The sequence below is a fragment of the Xiphophorus couchianus genome, chromosome 8 (genome assembly GCF_001444195.1).
Source record: "Xiphophorus couchianus chromosome 8, X_couchianus-1.0, whole genome shotgun sequence".
In the NCBI taxonomy this organism is placed as follows: Eukaryota; Metazoa; Chordata; class Actinopteri; order Cyprinodontiformes; family Poeciliidae; genus Xiphophorus; species Xiphophorus couchianus.
In genome coordinates this window covers 17419970-17437594 of record NC_040235.1, presented here as the reverse complement: position 1 = coordinate 17437594, position 17625 = coordinate 17419970, and the positions used below count along the sequence as shown (strand labels likewise).

At 37.1% G+C, this 17625-nt stretch overlaps 1 protein-coding gene across 1 annotated transcript in view; it reads left to right on the top strand.

The window, feature by feature from the left end:
* Window positions 1–256: 256 nt before the first annotated feature.
* brinp1 (bone morphogenetic protein/retinoic acid inducible neural-specific 1) overlaps window positions 257–17625 on the top strand; it is a 121132-nt gene continuing 103763 nt past the window's right edge. Inside the window, exon 1 of the mRNA XM_028026237.1 lies at window positions 257–634. The gene's annotated coding sequence lies outside the window, so the exon portion shown is untranslated. The remainder of the gene's footprint in view (window positions 635–17625) is intronic.

Here is a 17625-nt window from a genome sequence, read left to right as displayed (position 1 = left end):
CAATTTCCTAAGTTTCATAAGCTTTAATGTCACACAATTGTTTTATTTTTTAAATGACTAAACTATCTATTACGTGTTATTTAGTAATGTTTACTATTTTCTCAAAACAAGTCACGACGCATCAACCTTCAGAACCATTGCCCCTCTGTCTAACAGAGTCCGGACCCACCCCTTACTGTCTGCCATGACCGTCCTCTACAATACCATACTGGCTTCTTTGTACCTCCCCTTTCTCGCCCTCAGTCTGTGAATCCCAGCCTCCCTCTCTAGATATCCATCCCACACCTCTCCGCCCGCAAACGGCTCCTACGGTGAGAAAAAAAAAAGAGAGAACAGAACAGTTTCAAACACGTCGACATAAATATCACTACTCTAGCTCCCTTTTCCCCCCTTGCCCTCCCGACGGACTTCAGCACTTTTATACATTCAGCGCGCCAATGCCAGAGACCACGCAGAAACGACGGATTTTTTCCTCTTGAGCATGAGAAGGATTGCCAAATCATCCGCAATCCAACATCACCGAGTGAGCCACCAGCATGAGCCCTGGATACATATGCTCCAGCAGAAGTTGTTGGCTAGAGAACTAAGAAATCTTGGAGCACAAATACAGCAAAGAGGGGAGAGTCAGTTTTAGGTAAGTGCGGTTCTTCCGACTTGGACCTCTCACATAACACGACGGCGTCATTTTTATACATATATTTTCTGCACATCGTCTGACCACGAGGTTGTGGTTGGGTAGGCAGGGCTACACTGTGGCACAATTATGGCGATGTTGCGTGGTCAGCATGTTACTGGGGTGGTCGGTGGTGTCCTTTTACAGGATGGAGGAAATTTTCTTTTCTCTTTTTTTTTTTTCTGTCTCCCTCTTGGTGAAGCTACCTTTAAATATTCGCCCTACAAGTCCTGCCAAGCTCCGCCCGGGCAGAATGTCGACGAATATCCATCGGGTAAATAATAAAACGTAGACAAGTCTCACACTCTTATAAAGCGCTCATCTCCGAAGCTTATGCAAATGAGTTTGTCTTACAAATTACGTGCGCTCTCCACTGCGATGTTGCGGGGCAGCATCTCGTGGAGCTGATGCTGTGAAATCGCCGTTATAAAAGGGCATGGAACAGGGATCTCATATTTAAGGCTTGCATGTAATGCCGCTTCAGTAGACAAAAATTACAAAGGTAACATTGTGAATGGAGGTGTTTGATCGGGCCTGCGGATCACTGAGCAGTCGGCAACACCGTTTCTGTGCAATCATATCCCGAATGCACTCTATAGTGGCTTTTGCTGATCACTTCACTCAAGAAACTGCGCTCTCCATCACCTAAGGCTAACATCTTGTGTATAAAAAAATCAATGGGAGTCATGTTGTCATTATTATTAATCTGCAACCTCCATCTTATTTGGTGTTTAAAGCTTGAAATTAAGTAAAATCTCTGCCTCTTTGTCAGTTCTGGCCTGTCCCGAGCTTTAGAGCACGTACACGAATTTGTTGTTGTTGCCTTGTGCGTGTGAGCCTGTCATCGGTGAGGCAAAGTTGCCGTTCCATCAACTTGCTCTGATTGCTGTTCCGCCCGCTAACTGCGAGGGGAGCTCCTGCTCTTTTACACCGTCTGTCATTATGTGGCCAGGGGCAAGATAACTCTGAATGATACTGATAGCAACTCTATGAAATTAGAGAACCAGCTTTTGTTTGAAATAAGCCCGGAAGCTTTATCTGCAATTGCTGCAATTTCTATCTGACATTTTCCTCTTAGGAGAGCTGCATTAATATGGGCAAGTGTGACCTAAAATGCAACTTTAAAGCAGGGGGCATTTGTTTGAGTTTAACTAAAAATGTTAAGCCAGTGTTTGAAATTATATTTGTGAGTGCAGGTCAATTTTCTCTTGTCCTGCCCTCTTTTCCACATATGCAGTGCAAAATACATAAAAATAAATAACTAAACCAAAACCTTCTGGCAGCTGAAATTTCAGAAGAAAAGCTGTCTTATCCAGCATGCTTCATTCAATTTGGTGGCCTTTCCAATGGTAAAATGCTGGCAACGTGTAATCACTCCCAAAAGGAAAGCTGTCTAAATCACATTTCCAAAATGAAAATGCCAGCAGTAGCTTAAAGCTATATTTGTGTCATGGCTTTAGATGACCCCATGTTGATCATGCTTCCAGAGGCTGAGATGAGAGCATGTAGCAGCAGTAGTTCTTTCAAATTCTTTCACAGAGAAAATGTTTTCAAACCATGTTGCTGTGAAAAATAACTACACTACAGCAGAATTTTACCTACAGTGTATTGCAAAAGTATCGTACAACTAAAATCTTCTCCACAGTTTTTCTCATGCAATGATTGTGATTGGAGACTCAGACATGGTAACTTGTGGTCATCACGTGGGAGGAAAACGACACATGGTTTTAAATGTTTTACAAATATAATTCTGAAAAGAGTGGCACAAATGTATTTTCTGATGCCTTTTCTCTGATACCTGAAAGTTAAATCCAGTGTAGTCAATTACTTTGTAAAGTTACCTTATTTGTAACTCCACATAGACTCAATTTAATCTCAGTATAAGTGCAAGAGCTGCACAGACTCACAGCTCATGTGAGATAATCTGTTGATAGGACAAATATGAGTCATGTTTCAAATTAGGCCTTTTATGGAATTGTGGGAATTAGAAGGTAATTGTTTAAAGAAACCCAACAGCAATGATTACATTTTGCCACAAGTCATGTAGGAACCAAACAGACATTTGGAACAATATGTCATGCCCCAACAACCCATTGAGCTGTTTGGGCTACATACAAAATGCTAAAGAGTGTCAGAGAATTTACATAGAACAACCTGAATTACACATTCCAACAAAAGCACCACAAAACACTGTGGTGGCAGCATCAGGAAACCTGGGTAGAATAAATTTGTTCTGACCTCATCAAAGTTCAGACTTAAGTTCGACTTAAGAATCTGTAGACTTGAAAACTGTTGTATACAGAGGCTCTACAATTTAGTCTTACTTGCTGCTGTTGTTGCTAAGGGGAGTTTAAAACTGTAATGTCTATGGCTTGTTACAAATATACTCTATGCTTTCAAAATGTTTACTTGTAATATAAAATAAATAAAGTGTGTACCGTTTTTGTCCCATTTAACAAACATGCAGTACTATGTATTAATGTATCATAGAGATTTTCCCCAATATTCACTGATATTTGTGCTTATGTAATGGTAAAGTATGTAAAAGTTCAAGGAGGTTTTATTCCTTTGAAAGTCATGGTAAATATTCTGCACATGCTGTCTTTTCAATCTTCAATTTTTTTTTCAAACAACAACAGCGTAAACAAACTTTAAAATAGTTTGGTAACAAGACATGTCTAGCACCAATGTCGACCTCTTTCTGTGTCTCTCCGTCTATATTAGTATTCTTGTGTTGGTGCGTCGTTGTTTTTCATTGGGTGCCGGATGCAGCTGTGGCGGCCAGCAGGCTACTCCCCAAGAGTTTTGTAAAGATATCTGTTTTTTATTAGAAACAAACTATGACACCTGACATAAACTCTCTAATAGCGGCATGTCCATAATATTTTAGAAAGGCAACTGATTTAGTTGACCTCCTTTGGATACCATTTCACCTGTGCTACAGCTGACAGCTGTATGAGACCACATGGGTCAAACAGTGCTTTGTATTGTTAATAAAAAATGTTCTTATCTCAAGGCTCTTAATTAAAGCCTTTATAAAATGAGTACAAGTGAATAATTAAATGTTTGGTCAATACAAGATTTTACCCATGTTAAGGATAATTTGGCAAATTTCAAGGAAAGTCTGTGGTTTATTTTTTGTTGCAGGTCCCAAAGAAAATCCTCATTTGAATAGAACTGTGAAGTAATATTCATTTTTTAAAAGCCAGCCATGGTTTTGTTATTAAGGAATAAGCCAATTAAGTGCTTTGCAAAGCCAAAGTATGTGTGAAGCTTCATGCATACTTAAAACAGACTCAAAAATCACAACAATTATAACTGTATAATATCAGCAGCTTGAAAATTTAATATCTCTAGTTCTTCACCATGTCCTATTTTTCATTTACACCAGCTGCTTTCAGTTTGAATATTTGTGAATGAACCAATCCAAGCAGTCGGAGCTAAACAAATCTCCTTATTCTGACTGGCATGCATGTTCATTTTTAGACAATATATTTAAATTGTTATGTCTAAAAGTCTGACAGAAAAGAAGTACTGAAAAGTCAGAAGAAAATGCAATAAAATATGCTAAGGTAGTCGTTGGTAAGTATGCCTTCTTAAGATTTGTGCACACCTGTGCTTCACACAGAAGGTTGACTGCTCCAGCATGATTACTTTGCTAAGAATGTATCAGTGGGTGATTTATTTAAAAAAAAAAAAAAACTCACAAGGTCTTTCTTGTATTTGAATCCTTTGTGCTTTTGGGAGACTTACATTAGGGAAACACGCTCACATATCTTTACCCAACTCTTGATACTTGCCAGGTATGGAGACACTGGACTGAAAACTGACACTAAACTGAGCCTCTGCCTCCCGGACCTATTATGTACTGCCAGGAAACTCAAGTCATTAGTGCTCAAATATGATAACGCTCACAACACAGAAGTAACTACAGTCATTTATCTTGCCTGACACCTCCTTGGTTTTGCTGGCTTAGTGACAGCACTAGTTATGCACTTATTGGAATAATTTCACCTCGCTTTACAACAGGGAGTATGATGTCTTGATGTTCTGGGCTTTGCCCTGGTGGACAATTATAGACAGGACTGTATCTTGTTTTTCTCTTCTTTGGTTCTCGTGCTTACTAAAGCAATAAAAATGTTTATCTACTCTTATACAAATTGCTTTTGACATACTGTGTACAAAAAAAGAAATCTCTTCACTATTGTCAGTGAAGTTCAACTTTGATATTTAACGTTTTTAAAGTCAGATTTTCTTTCTAGTACAGAATAAGTATATTTAATACTTGTTTAAAGCTTTTTCCTTGATGTGTGTAACCTGCATGTTTCAACAAAACTGTGCCAACAAAAATGTTATCTTTGTATTTTTTTAAGAGCTCTCTAGCAATATATTAATATTTGACAAGTACATAATTAGGATGTTGCTAAAGGTGCATTTATTATTATCCTAATATTAACAATGTATCAGTTGACTGGACTTTATAATGTGAGAGAGGGTCTATGGTAATGAGGCAGAGAGAATTACCAGCAGTCTCAGTTTCCCTCTTCTCTGTGAAAGTCACTGATTCCAGATGTAACTAGAAAAAAACCAAACTAACAAAAAAAAAAACACATTAAAAAGCGGCATAAGCTGCATTTGTTTAGCAACAAACTCAAGACTGAATCTATGACTAGTAATACAAATTATTTGACTGGACACTTAAGGAAAATTTGGGAAATGGAAATGCTAAATTTTAATATAAAAGCATTTTCTTCAGTGAAAACTGACACCCGTAGCAGCTTTAGATTGAAAATTATTTTTAATTAAACCTCAAAGGCTTCTGACATTAAATGTGACAGATATTTTAAGAAGACGATGAAATAATTTAAACGAGTAATGCATATTTTTAAGTTTTTATTTACATAATAGAACAGCATGTCAAAAGTTAATTTTCACTTTCTAATATTCAGTAGAGACAATCTGAACTTGTCTTGATTTTCTAGCTGTCAGGTAAACAAGTAATACTTTCTTTAAAATGTCACAGACAGTGAACTCATACAAAGAAAATACAGAAATTTATAAGTCCTACAGAACAACTAATTTCCCCTCCGTAAATGTATTGATCCAACAAAGTTGTTAAGACTCCAGTATAACATGGAGTGGGGTCATAATCAACTCATTAGTAAAATTGGCAAATTTTCCTCTCATTTTTACAAGTCAAGAAGAGTTTTTTTTTAATTATTTTTTTTATTTTCACTTAACAGTCTTTACAGAAATTGGCATCTTTAAAATGTGAAAAATCATGGGAAGATAATCTGGCTGAAAATGTTTAATTAGGACTCTTGCAGAGAAAGTATTACTCTTTCCAGGTTTCCCTATGATGACTAAGAAGTGTGGAGTACTTGCTACTGGAACATATTTGGTGCCCCTAATTATTTCTTAATAATGAAGCCACTTTTTCTGTAGTATTTCAGATCATCTGGGATTTATTATATGCCGCTTGGATGAAAATGTGAAGTGGGCTATTTTTATCACATACAGTATGCTCCAATTTTGAAATATTAAGCAGCTTAGAAGTTATTTTTTAGCAAGTTTGGAGGCATAAACTGACTCATGGCCGATGTGATGCGGGTGACTCAGAGGACTGTTGGTCGATGCCAGGGGCTCCCAACATTAGTGACCTATATTGCTGTTTAGGGCAGTAGCAATCGGCAAAGCTGCAAACGACTGATCAGATTCAAACTGGAGTCGAAATAATATTGCAGATTTCAGAAGAAGCTTCAATGTGGTGGCAAGGACACATTCATCCCCCCAAAATGTTTTCCTTGGCTTTTTAGATCATTTTGGATGAGTGTAGATGTAAATTTATTTATAGGCGTTAATTTATAGCAATGCCAGAACGTCCAGCTAAATCTTTAAGTCAGTCTGTGGGTGTACATGTTGCTTGTGTGCTCTCAGGTACAAGTTACCCATACAGTTACAAAAGGGACAAACATTAGCAGTGAAAAAAAAGAAAGTGTAGATTTTTTTTTCTGCAGACCAGGACAAAGCTACTGCTTCACTGCCCGCTCTCCATTTTTCTGGCATTTTTAAGCATCCTCGCTTTGTCAGGTTGGTCATCTTTCTGTCTCCTTAACAACTGGCCAGATAGTTTCTCCTTCAAAACATGCTATATATTATCGTCTGTTCTTCAGCGTCAGTTATAATCTAGATCAAAAACTGTTAAAAATACTACTCTGATTCAGAAACATTTTAAGTTCAATTACAGCAGCTCTAGTAATGTTTTGTGTTAGTTTTTTTTCTTTATTGCTCAGTACTTATAAAACATTACTGGGAATGTTGTGCTGTTCAAGCTATCTTTTCTTGTAATTCTGGCATTTATAACATTTGTAGCCTTACATAACCATGTCAACAGGAGAGTTATTTACACGAAGGAAAGCTGATTCCTTTTTCAAAGTCTTCAGTAATCCCAGAGATAAGACCCTAAATCTGCACAAGTTGAAGATGAAGTGTAGTACAAAAAAAAACAAAAAACAGTAAGGAAGAAGCAGCTTTTTCATTTCTTTGGCTAAATGTCTTGGAAAATGAAAAGTTAGTGATAAATATAACTGACAAGCTAAGAGAAGAAGAACTTCAAAGCAATGAATGAGTAAAATGTATTTTAATATTTAACCTTATATTAATAATTTGTTATTGTCTATGTGAATAAAAGTAAATGGCGGGTGATGGTTTGGATGTTTCAATGCAGAAACAATTGTTTTGTTTCTTTTCCTGATCTGTTAAAGAAATGCTTTCTCAGAGCAGCAGTGTCTTCTGCCACAGATCTAACCAGCTAAGCAAAATGGGGCATAATTTGTGGGAAATGTGCCTGATTAGTACTGCATACTTATACCTCAACAGCTTTGGTGCTGTTAAAGGCGTTGCGCTTGTGACTCCAAAAGTAGCACATGAAATGACCTGACACAGCACTTTCACAAAAGTACCCACCTATAGATTTTTTTTCCCCCGTTTTTATGTACCTGACCTTGGCTGTGTCTATATCCGTGTGTGTCTCTTGCACATAGAGCATATTTTAAATGGCTCAGGCTGAAAATCTGCCACAACAGCAGACATGTATATTAATTAGCATTCTAAACATAGATGCCTCATGTTCACTAATGCCGGTCCGGCATTTCCCAGTGGGTGAACCAGGAGCCCATTAGCATTCCTTGTATGTGAGTTTGTCTACTTAAGCGCCACATCCTGTCATATGTAGCTTGAGAAACATTGATTGACCAGAGATTTCTTTATACCTGTGATCGCTGGGCATTGCATTCGAAGCCTTTAGGACTTTCAGAGCTTTTGCTATGTAGTCATATACCTTCAACTTTCTTTCATTCTCTTTCTTTATTTGATCAGCTTCATGTCTACTTGTAAGTCCAACAACATTGTACACTTTTAAATAAAAAAAGAAAAAGCACTTTAATATTTAACTTTTTTACTTCTTTGAATGTAGCTACATTTCTAGGGCTACTTGAGTTTTAAAGATAAGTTAATCTCACAGATTGTAACATTCTTCAAGTTCTTGCTGAATGTAAACTAGTTCAGCCTCGGGATGAAGAATATATATATAAAAAATGTGAATGAATAAAACATCATCTCAAACATAAAATACTGCTTTCATTGCCTTCCGTTTTAGTGATCTTTATGTTCTGTGTTTATGATTTAGACACAAATAAATTGCACTGTATGCAAACCATAGTCTATCATTTGTAGTGCACATTTTGAAATGTACAAACAAGGGACTACCCAGAGGCAACTATTTTGCAGAGCAGCTTCCAGTGTAGATGGCTTGAAGTTTTTTAAACTGCACTTTGAACAAGAGTCAGAAAATGCATGCTCAAAGCAACAGTCCCTTTGCGGAACAGTACATCTGAGCTGATCTAATGCTCTTTAATGACTATGAAAGTAGCAGGTGACAAATGTGAAGATAGGCTGAAGTACAGTCTATAGCTAATGGTTGTGCTTGGAACAGAGTCATATCATTTCCTCATTTGATTCCAACTGAGGATCTGAGTTTCAAGTCATACCCCTGGCTCTTGCCTTATGTTTCCAATCTCCTCAACTCATTGTTTTCTGATTGTGGCAAAATGTATTTGAAAGCATTTCAATTAACACATACGTATTATCTAAGTAAAAGCATTAAAAAGTTGGATATTAAAAATTATCCCTACTCATTTACACTTGCATTGTCTGCTGACATTGCAAGTGAACTAAGAAAGCAGGTTTTAATTGCAAGAAACCAACTAAACTGAGATCAGAAAGGCACACATTAACCTGTTGTCTTTTTTGTGCTCATTATGATAACTCAAATGTAATATCAATGAAATCAACACTTGCTTTCATTTCTTTATAAATCCAGATCCATTGCAGTTTAGAAATGCAGTAGAGGGCATTCTCCTTGAAAAATGTCAATTTCATTTTCAGGAATTTGGCACAGATATTATTTTTGTCTACTGAGAGGACTGGCTGTCTTAGTAATTTAAGATCAATCCTAAACAGCAGGGACAGTTTGGAGGAAAAAAAAGGTTAGATCAACTGTCAGAACAATCTTCAAAGGTCTGGGTATAAGAAGAAGTGCTTAAAGCAAAAGACAAACGTATAAAAATAAACAATAGGAGATGTTTCACATTTGCAGTGCTAAAAATGAGAATTCTTGCTTTTATTTATGTTTCAACTTTTCCATCTATATGTTCTATGAACAAGAACACTTCTTAACACTATGCAGTCAAAGATTTATGTTGGAGGAAAGCTGCAGTTTTTTTTTTTTTTTTACTATTATATATTTCAGATCTACAACACAATTTATTTTTATATGGCTTAAAATCAATAGTAATGAAGAAGGTTAGAGCAAGGCAAAAATTTACAATCCAGCTGTACTTTTATATTAATGTAGCTACATTTTAACCAGGCAACAATTTATCAATTTATGCTCCTAAGCAATTTAGGGCCATCCAGCAAGCAAACAGTAAAACAGAGTAGATGGAGTTGATTCTTTTTTTTTTTCTCAAATACAGTGTCACTTAGTATGTGTACCTAATTTCAATTGCAGATGTTGCTATTTGGTTAGGCATACAATCTGAATTATTTTGTTAGTTTATTTTGTAAGTGTGGACTTAGCTGATTTTGGTGTGATCTGAAAAAGGCCACTACAAAATATTAATTGATCTGTTCTCTATGATATAGAGGGCCTACATCTACCTGGCCTTAGACGGCACATTAAATTTGTTGAACCAGGGAGTCTGGATAAAATAGCCATTAATGGCCCCACCACCGTGATACTTTCTGGAAATTGTTAGTACTCATTTGCTCCTGATGAAGTGGAGTAAAACAAAATAATCCCCCTCCTAAGCAGATAATGGTAAACCGGGACACACTTTCATTTGCTATAAATCAAGAGAAATGACTTTTCTGTATCATTATCAGGACAATAAAGTTTATACTCATGGCCCATTAGTTGGGGTGGATTGAGCCCATCTACACAATAAGATGAAGCATTCTATAGAAGGACTGTGGGTGATTGTAATGTCCAGGGTTTCATTATCACCCACTGACTGAACTAAATATTCAGATTATTTCCTGTGAGGCGACAGAACTAACGCATGTTCCTGCAGAAGACTCTTTCATGCTCTGTTGGACTCAATTCACATCATGTTGTTTTCCACTGTGGCTGTTTGGATTATTAATGAACAATGGCAGTGGACTGCCACTTGGCAACCTATCACAATTGCCTGGTGGAGAGAAGAGACCCCTCCAGCTGCTTCCCTGCCCCCTCTCTTTCTTTTTAATCCACCACTGTCTCTTACATTGCACTTGTGTGGTGCCTAGTGGACAGGGATGCTTGCTATGCTTTCTCAGAAAGGTTATAACCCTGTAAGAGATCAAAGAAAGAAAAAAGTGCCTCCCTGTCTTTGCTACAGAGTTTACCAGAATGTAGTTTTGCTGCGCTGTGAGCCGTTTGTGCTCCGGCTACAGCTGCTCCTTGTGTCTGGGACTGTATATTCCACTTGAAAGTAGGAACAAACAGAGGGTGAATAAAAGCTCCAAGTCACTCAATTGGCCCTGAATTGCCCGAACTTAACTGCTACATCAGCAGTACAAAAAGTGCCTGGTGTGGTCAACTCCTTTTCCTCAGTTTAACTTGCTCAGCCTCTCGCATTGACACCAGGGCCAGGTGGATAGGGACAAAGTGGAAAGAGGGGGGGGGGCTCGATTTATCAGTAATTATGGAGTGCTATTTTCTCTGTCTCCCATCCATGTCTGCCCTGGGAAGCAGTAGCCATTCTTTAATCTTGACACCCGGTGATCATGTAACACAGAAAAGTGCCTATTAGAGGCGGCGAGAAATTGGAAAGGGGCCTCTCTCTTGATCCTCCTTTAGGGGAGCTGGGGTGACAGAAAGATGGAGTATGGGAATACATGAGTGAGGGGTCGACACGAGATGAAGGCTGAGGGAGTGAGGACAATTACAGAACTCGTTTTCAAAACTCCAGAGGTTCTGTAGAAAAGTGGGGTTAAGGGAGGGGAGAGGAGCTCAACATCTTTTTTTTTTTGGAATATAAAAAAAGAAAAGTCTTGCCAAAGGACATGTGGATAATTTGCCTTCTGAGATGAACTAAAACAAGTGTAATAATGTGAAATTCAGTTGTAAAGCAGACCTTCTTACTGTTCCCCGTAGGCTTGCTTTGTGCAGAGTCAAACACAATCCAGGCAATGTTGAGTGTAATTATACGTTATAATATATAATCACTCATCATATAATATAAATCAAATGATGGAAATACAAGCAAAGGTAACATCAGCATTTAAATATGTATGTTCAGTCTGACAGCCAAAACAGTGTGAGGGTCTTTGTAAGTGTATGTCTCTTTTGACTCTTAGACCCAAAAACCCCAAAGGGATTGAATTCCCTTTTTATGTCTATGAATGAAGACACATCAGTTTGTTCTCTTTTCAAACACTTGAATGTGTGATACATTTTTGCCTTCCATCAAAATGCAGAGCCAATGGAAATACACTGACTGAGTCTCTTAACATGAATAATTTGTTTTCTCAATTGAGTGCAGTGCTGCCAATGTTGTGCCAGTTTGGCGCCTCACTCCATTAACAGTCCTCTCTGCATATTGGAGTTACATAAAAACACTGAGTGCCAAAATTTTATTTTGATCCACCTTAAATGGTTTTCTTTAGACAAGAACGGACGGAGTCAGACGCACAGCATAATAGTGTAAGTGTGTGAACTATGAATAATCACAGAATCACAGATTAGCACAGTGGGCCTATTTGTTATGCTGAGATGCAATTTTCGCATAAGAAAGCCCAACAAAATCTGACAAGCATGTCTGAGCCAGACAGGGAAATGATTTGTGTTTCACTCAGATTGGTGTTTAAATCAAAGTGCTGATGGTGTGCTGACTGCATGGGAGAAGAGACACACTGTTCACTGTACACACAGAAGTATCTCATGCATTATTTAATCAGCCTCTGTAAATAGAAAGCTATTGTGAACCTGTAGTAGCATATGTTACTTTACAATGTGGGAATTATGGAGACAATGTGAAAGTTCTGCTAGAGTCCTGAAGGACAGTGAGGGTCAAACTATTTTTAATGGTTGTTGTTTAATCTGTGGCATGGTTGTTGGTCCTCAAATTAAACTTTTTAAGAAGAAGTCATTCCTAAATAAATTAAATGTCTTGCGTGTAGGCAAGGAATGGTGTGATATTTTCAGTGTGATAACTTTGCAAAAAACAAAAAAGGGTGTGCTTTTTTGAACAAAAAACACAATTTCATCTGGTTAGTTGGATATACAGTTGAGTTGTTTAACTATAGTTGAGTAGACTGGAGTAGACCTCCAGTCTACTCCTCCAGTAGTAGACTGGAGGACGTAGTAGACTCCCTCCAGCTGACTGGCGATGGTCTGCTGCAGGTGCAGTTCTGTTATTCTAGGCTAAACACAACCAAACCAAATTATTGTCACTCTTGACACTTTGTTTTCCTGCATCTCTTGTGATAGAAAATTATAGCCATTTCTGAAACACAATTTGATAAAAATGCGATATGTCTTCTTGGATGTGGGTTGTAATACTTTACAAATATATATATATATATATATATATATATATATATATATATATATAGATTTCAGAAAAAGCTATCATCCAAGAGTTAAACATTCAATTATTCAGAATTTTTAACCAGAATTTACCATCATATGACTAACTCATCCCCAGTGGCATTATTTGATATTGTATACAGATTAAACACCTCCTCCTGCTGTCTCAACAGCTTCACCCATATTTTTCTTTAACAACCTTCTGCCTGTAATTGTGTTTGATCAAATTCAAACACTAAACTCATCACTCTTATCAGGTGTTTTTCCTGCTTTGATGTTTTTGAGTCCTGTGTCTGTGCTCACCACACTTATGAGGCTGCTCTTGCCAAAGTGTTCAATGACATCCATATAAATACAGGCTGAACCATAGTGCTGCTTTGGATGTCAGTGCAGCATTTGACACTGTTTACCATTGTAGTCTAGTTATGTGACTGAAGAGGTGGGTTGGACTGGTTTGATTCTTACCTAAAGAACAGAGATTTTGTTAATGCATAATTTTTATTGGACCTCATAAACACTTAAAAAAGGGTCTCGTATTTTGCGTGTAACTCCAGTCAATTTAAGTATGGCTATTTGTCCCCTGAAAAATGATCAAAACCTGGACATTTTCATCAATCACAGAGAGACCCCTGATGCTCCGGACAAAACATGAAAAATGGACATGCCTGGGGAAAAGAGGACATTTGGTCACTCTACATTTGAGAAAATGTAATGTTTGTTGCTTGTTTTTTTATGTTTTCATTATGCAAAGCACAATGAACTTGTCTTGCATTGCCTTGCCTTGATGTAGACAATAAAACTCATGATCCAGTGCGGCACAGCCGAGGGGGCACAACAAACTCTCAGGAAACCCATTAGTCGTTGCCAAAGGAGTTTTCTATTGCTTATTGTATGCCAAGACAAAGTGAGGTATGGCCGCTGCTGGGTTTTTCTAACACTGTAAACAGTTTGTGTTGGACACAACAAATAGCTATATAAGCTAAAGTTAATATTTGATCTGAGCTATCCACTAACTCCTAAATAAAGAGGGATTGATATTATTTTGTAGTTTATTTTTTAATTGTTTGTTTAAAATCTAAAATAGTTAAGTTAATCTAATTTGAACTGAATTGGCCTACGGTTAACAAAGATTATGTAAATACAAGCTTGGAGTTTCTAATAATGTTGTTTCTAATAATGTTGTACTTGTAGAAGCTCTAAACAGAACATGCAACCTAACATTGAGAAAAGTGTGGTTAAAAACACAATTCTTAAACATCTATCATTATAAATCAAAACTGACATAAAGCACAGCTCAAAACCAATATGTGCTTGCTCATGCTTAACTTTTTTTCCTGAATTGCTTACTCTCAAACAGAAAAGTATTGATTTTATTATAGGGGACAAATACAAGTACACCCTTATACCTTTGCACAAATTCTTGAAAAGAACATGCTTGTATACCATCCCAGTAGACCTCAGTGGTGCCTTACTGATGTAAGTTCTAATGATAGAGAGGCCAGTGCAGGTGAGGCTGACTTTAGCAGAATCCTCTCTGGTGCTTTTGTATACTCAGCACACCAAACAAGACACCAATGTAGGGCAAGAGAAGAAGCAACAAAGCAGATTCACAGGGGTGAGGGGAAAAATGCAGTGGTAGTAGCCTTTGGCCAGCCCTCAGTGGAGTCTGCCTACAGTGTAGAAACACTACAGGGGAATACAGATCACATTTGGAGAAGAAAACCAGACTGACTTCACATTCTGTTTTTCAGTGTGTTATGGAGTTCAAGCAATATTCTGCAAAATGTACTTTTGCTTTGATCTTCTGTTTCAATGTTCTTTGTTCAAATGGTTCATCATAGAAGTCTTTTATCACTGTAATTGAGCTTAGGAAAGTTTAATAGAGGGGACCTTTTCGTTTTTAATTCTTTCACCTCAGGCTACTTCTGCTTTCATTACTCCTTCTAAGCCACGCCTTTTAGCTTCAGTCTTTTCTCTCCCCCTTTCTTCCATTATCGGTTTGAAATTCAAACCCTCGCCTTCGTTCATCTTGTTAAATACTATAGGCCAAAAATCTCCTCCTTCTCTTTTAAAAGGAGAGCACCTATCAGTGCCCTCCTGGTTAACTCCTTTATCCCACCAGACTCAGTGTGGCTTTTTAAACCTGATGCTAACATGCATCTTCTTGATCCAACCACAGGCAGACAGCTGTAGATAAATGTGCTCCTCGGGGACCTTTGAATGTCGGATATCAGATAGCTGCTTTATTTTTTTTTAAAAAGCATTCATCTGTGTCACACGCTATACAAACTGCAGCGTTAAAAACAATCCAATTAAGTTTATGTTGCTGACCAAAAGCTGGGCGATATGCTGTGTAACAAACTGCAGCAATAAAGCCTCTGGTAGTTCATGGTTTTACACAGTATACCTGATTGTACCGGATTTTCACACAAAAAGAGGGATACAGATATGTGCATTCAAAGCTATGTTGAATGAGAATAGAAAGAATAGTTTGAAAATAATAACTTATAACTCTGATTCCAAAACAAGCAATTATGTTAAAATAAAACATTTTTCACCAAACTGCCATAAATCAATTTTCTACATCTAAGTGAAGTCAAATCAGGTTGCTAGACAGTTTAAAACAAAGGTCTCTGAAGAATAACAAGGTCCCTTCTGGTTTCTTCTCCAAACCATTAGACTAATGTTCGACTAAATCTAGCCAATTAGCACTCTAGTATCATACAACCCAACAAACAACATAGCAGTTTTTATATGCACAGTAACCATGATCTAAGCAGATGCATTTTTGTCTAATCACATATTACATAAATGTTTCAACATTGGTTGTACCCACAGGAACAATAGAAAGAAGTAAAACAGTTTGAAAAAAGTTATCATATGCATTTTTACATATGCATGTCGTACATAAAAATGACATGCATTTGTATTTATTATGTGAACTGTATGATTAAGTTTCCATGTTTGTTATAGTGTTGGTACTCATAAAGTATTTTAAAATAAAATGAAAACAGCATGCACAGCTATTACCAATAACAAGGAAAACAAAATCACATAACTGAGTCTCCTATTAATCCTGTCATTGAGTGCGACAAAGTAATCTTTAATTTTGCTGTTATGGTTCTCAAAAATCCAATCCTAGGAAATGTTTAAAATGATAAGAAAATATTTATTGAATTTGCTATATTTCAGTTAGCATCAGTTGCATTATTTGAAATTAGTGGTAGATGTGAATAATTTTGTCTTAAACCTTTTTGGCAGGAAACTGGGAAAGGAATCACACCGCAGTGGTCTCTAAAGTTTCCCAAAAGTAAAGATCATTAGTTTAGTAGGGGTTCCATGAATGCAGCACAGGATAGATTTGCAAGAGGAATGATAAACAAATTTGCCCTGCGACAGACTGGCGACCTGTCCAGGGTGTACCCCGCCTCTCGCCCGGAACGTAGCTGGAGATGGGCACCAGCAACCCTCCCGACCCCATTAGGGACAAGGGTGAACAGAAAATGGATGGATGGATGGATGATAAACAAATTCAGTCATGGTTGTTTTCATGTATCCAAACTAGTTCTGAAAATGAGTTGATGGATAGGATGTGAAAGCGCCTTCAATCCATCCTAGGTATTGATTGCTTTTTACCTGTGATTGAATAGTCCAGAACATATGCTAACATGAGGACTCAACAGCCCCAATTTGTGTCTACACTCACTTCCATTCTTTTTGGTAAATTGCAGACAAAGTATTCACTGAATTGAGAGCATCCATCACATGCACAACTTGACCTTTAAATGATGCTAGCTGCTTATTTGTTAGACAAAGTGAATTTACATCCAAATAAAATGCACAGAACCGCAAATCAATCTCCGCACTCTGCTTTTGTTTGAGAACCTTGTTACAATGTGATTGGACTCACAATTGACAAATTTTTCTTTCTGCCAAGTGACAACTTCAAAGTTATTTTAACCTTTTCTGGTTCATGAATTTGTTCATTTTCACAATGTATCAAAAGTCATAATTAACACTTCTTGCTTCCGATGACAATAGATTTCTCTGATTAGAGTTATGGTCTCATTTCTTTGGTCTACTCTACTAACTGAAAAGTAAAGTTAAAATTAGGTCAAATGTATTGTTTTCCTTCCTTCTGTTTGTCATATCTACACTAGAATAATTTTTGCCACAAAAGTGCATTTTATCTCATTTTTAAATGTTTAATGATGTGACACTTTTTTGACAAAATCAAAAGGCTTTCTTCCCATTTCAATTTCTTTAAGACCCTGCTCAGAGAAAAAGAAAACATTGTGTGATTGTAAAAGTGAAACGTTTTACTACTTGTGTACGACTACTTTCACTGTCTTTCTTAGGGAAAATAAAATAGTTTCATAGCTTTTCTGCAACCATATATGATTATGATTATGATAATAACTACAACTTATTATAAATTCTACATTTTAGTCAACATTTAAATTAGAATAGGCAGACCTTATACCAAAGAGGGCAAACATAGCTTACACCTAAACAGCCTCATTAAAATTTAAATCACAATGTGACATTTGCTGCCTTTTTGAATGCAAACATTTGAAGAAGACCCTCAAAAATCACCCCTGTTGCTCTGGGGCTCCTAGCAGAAGTTTGAAAGAATTGATTTGTGAATTATTCAGCAAGTAAGGAAAAGCTGCAATCAAAAATCATGCATTGGGGTTTCATTCGGAGCATATTTGAACAGATGAGCTAAATTCTTGTCCAGAGATGAAAGTCGTACAAGACTTACATACAAGTTTGCCTCCGCTTCTGATGTGGAGAGGCGAACTACTAAAGAAAGGGGAAT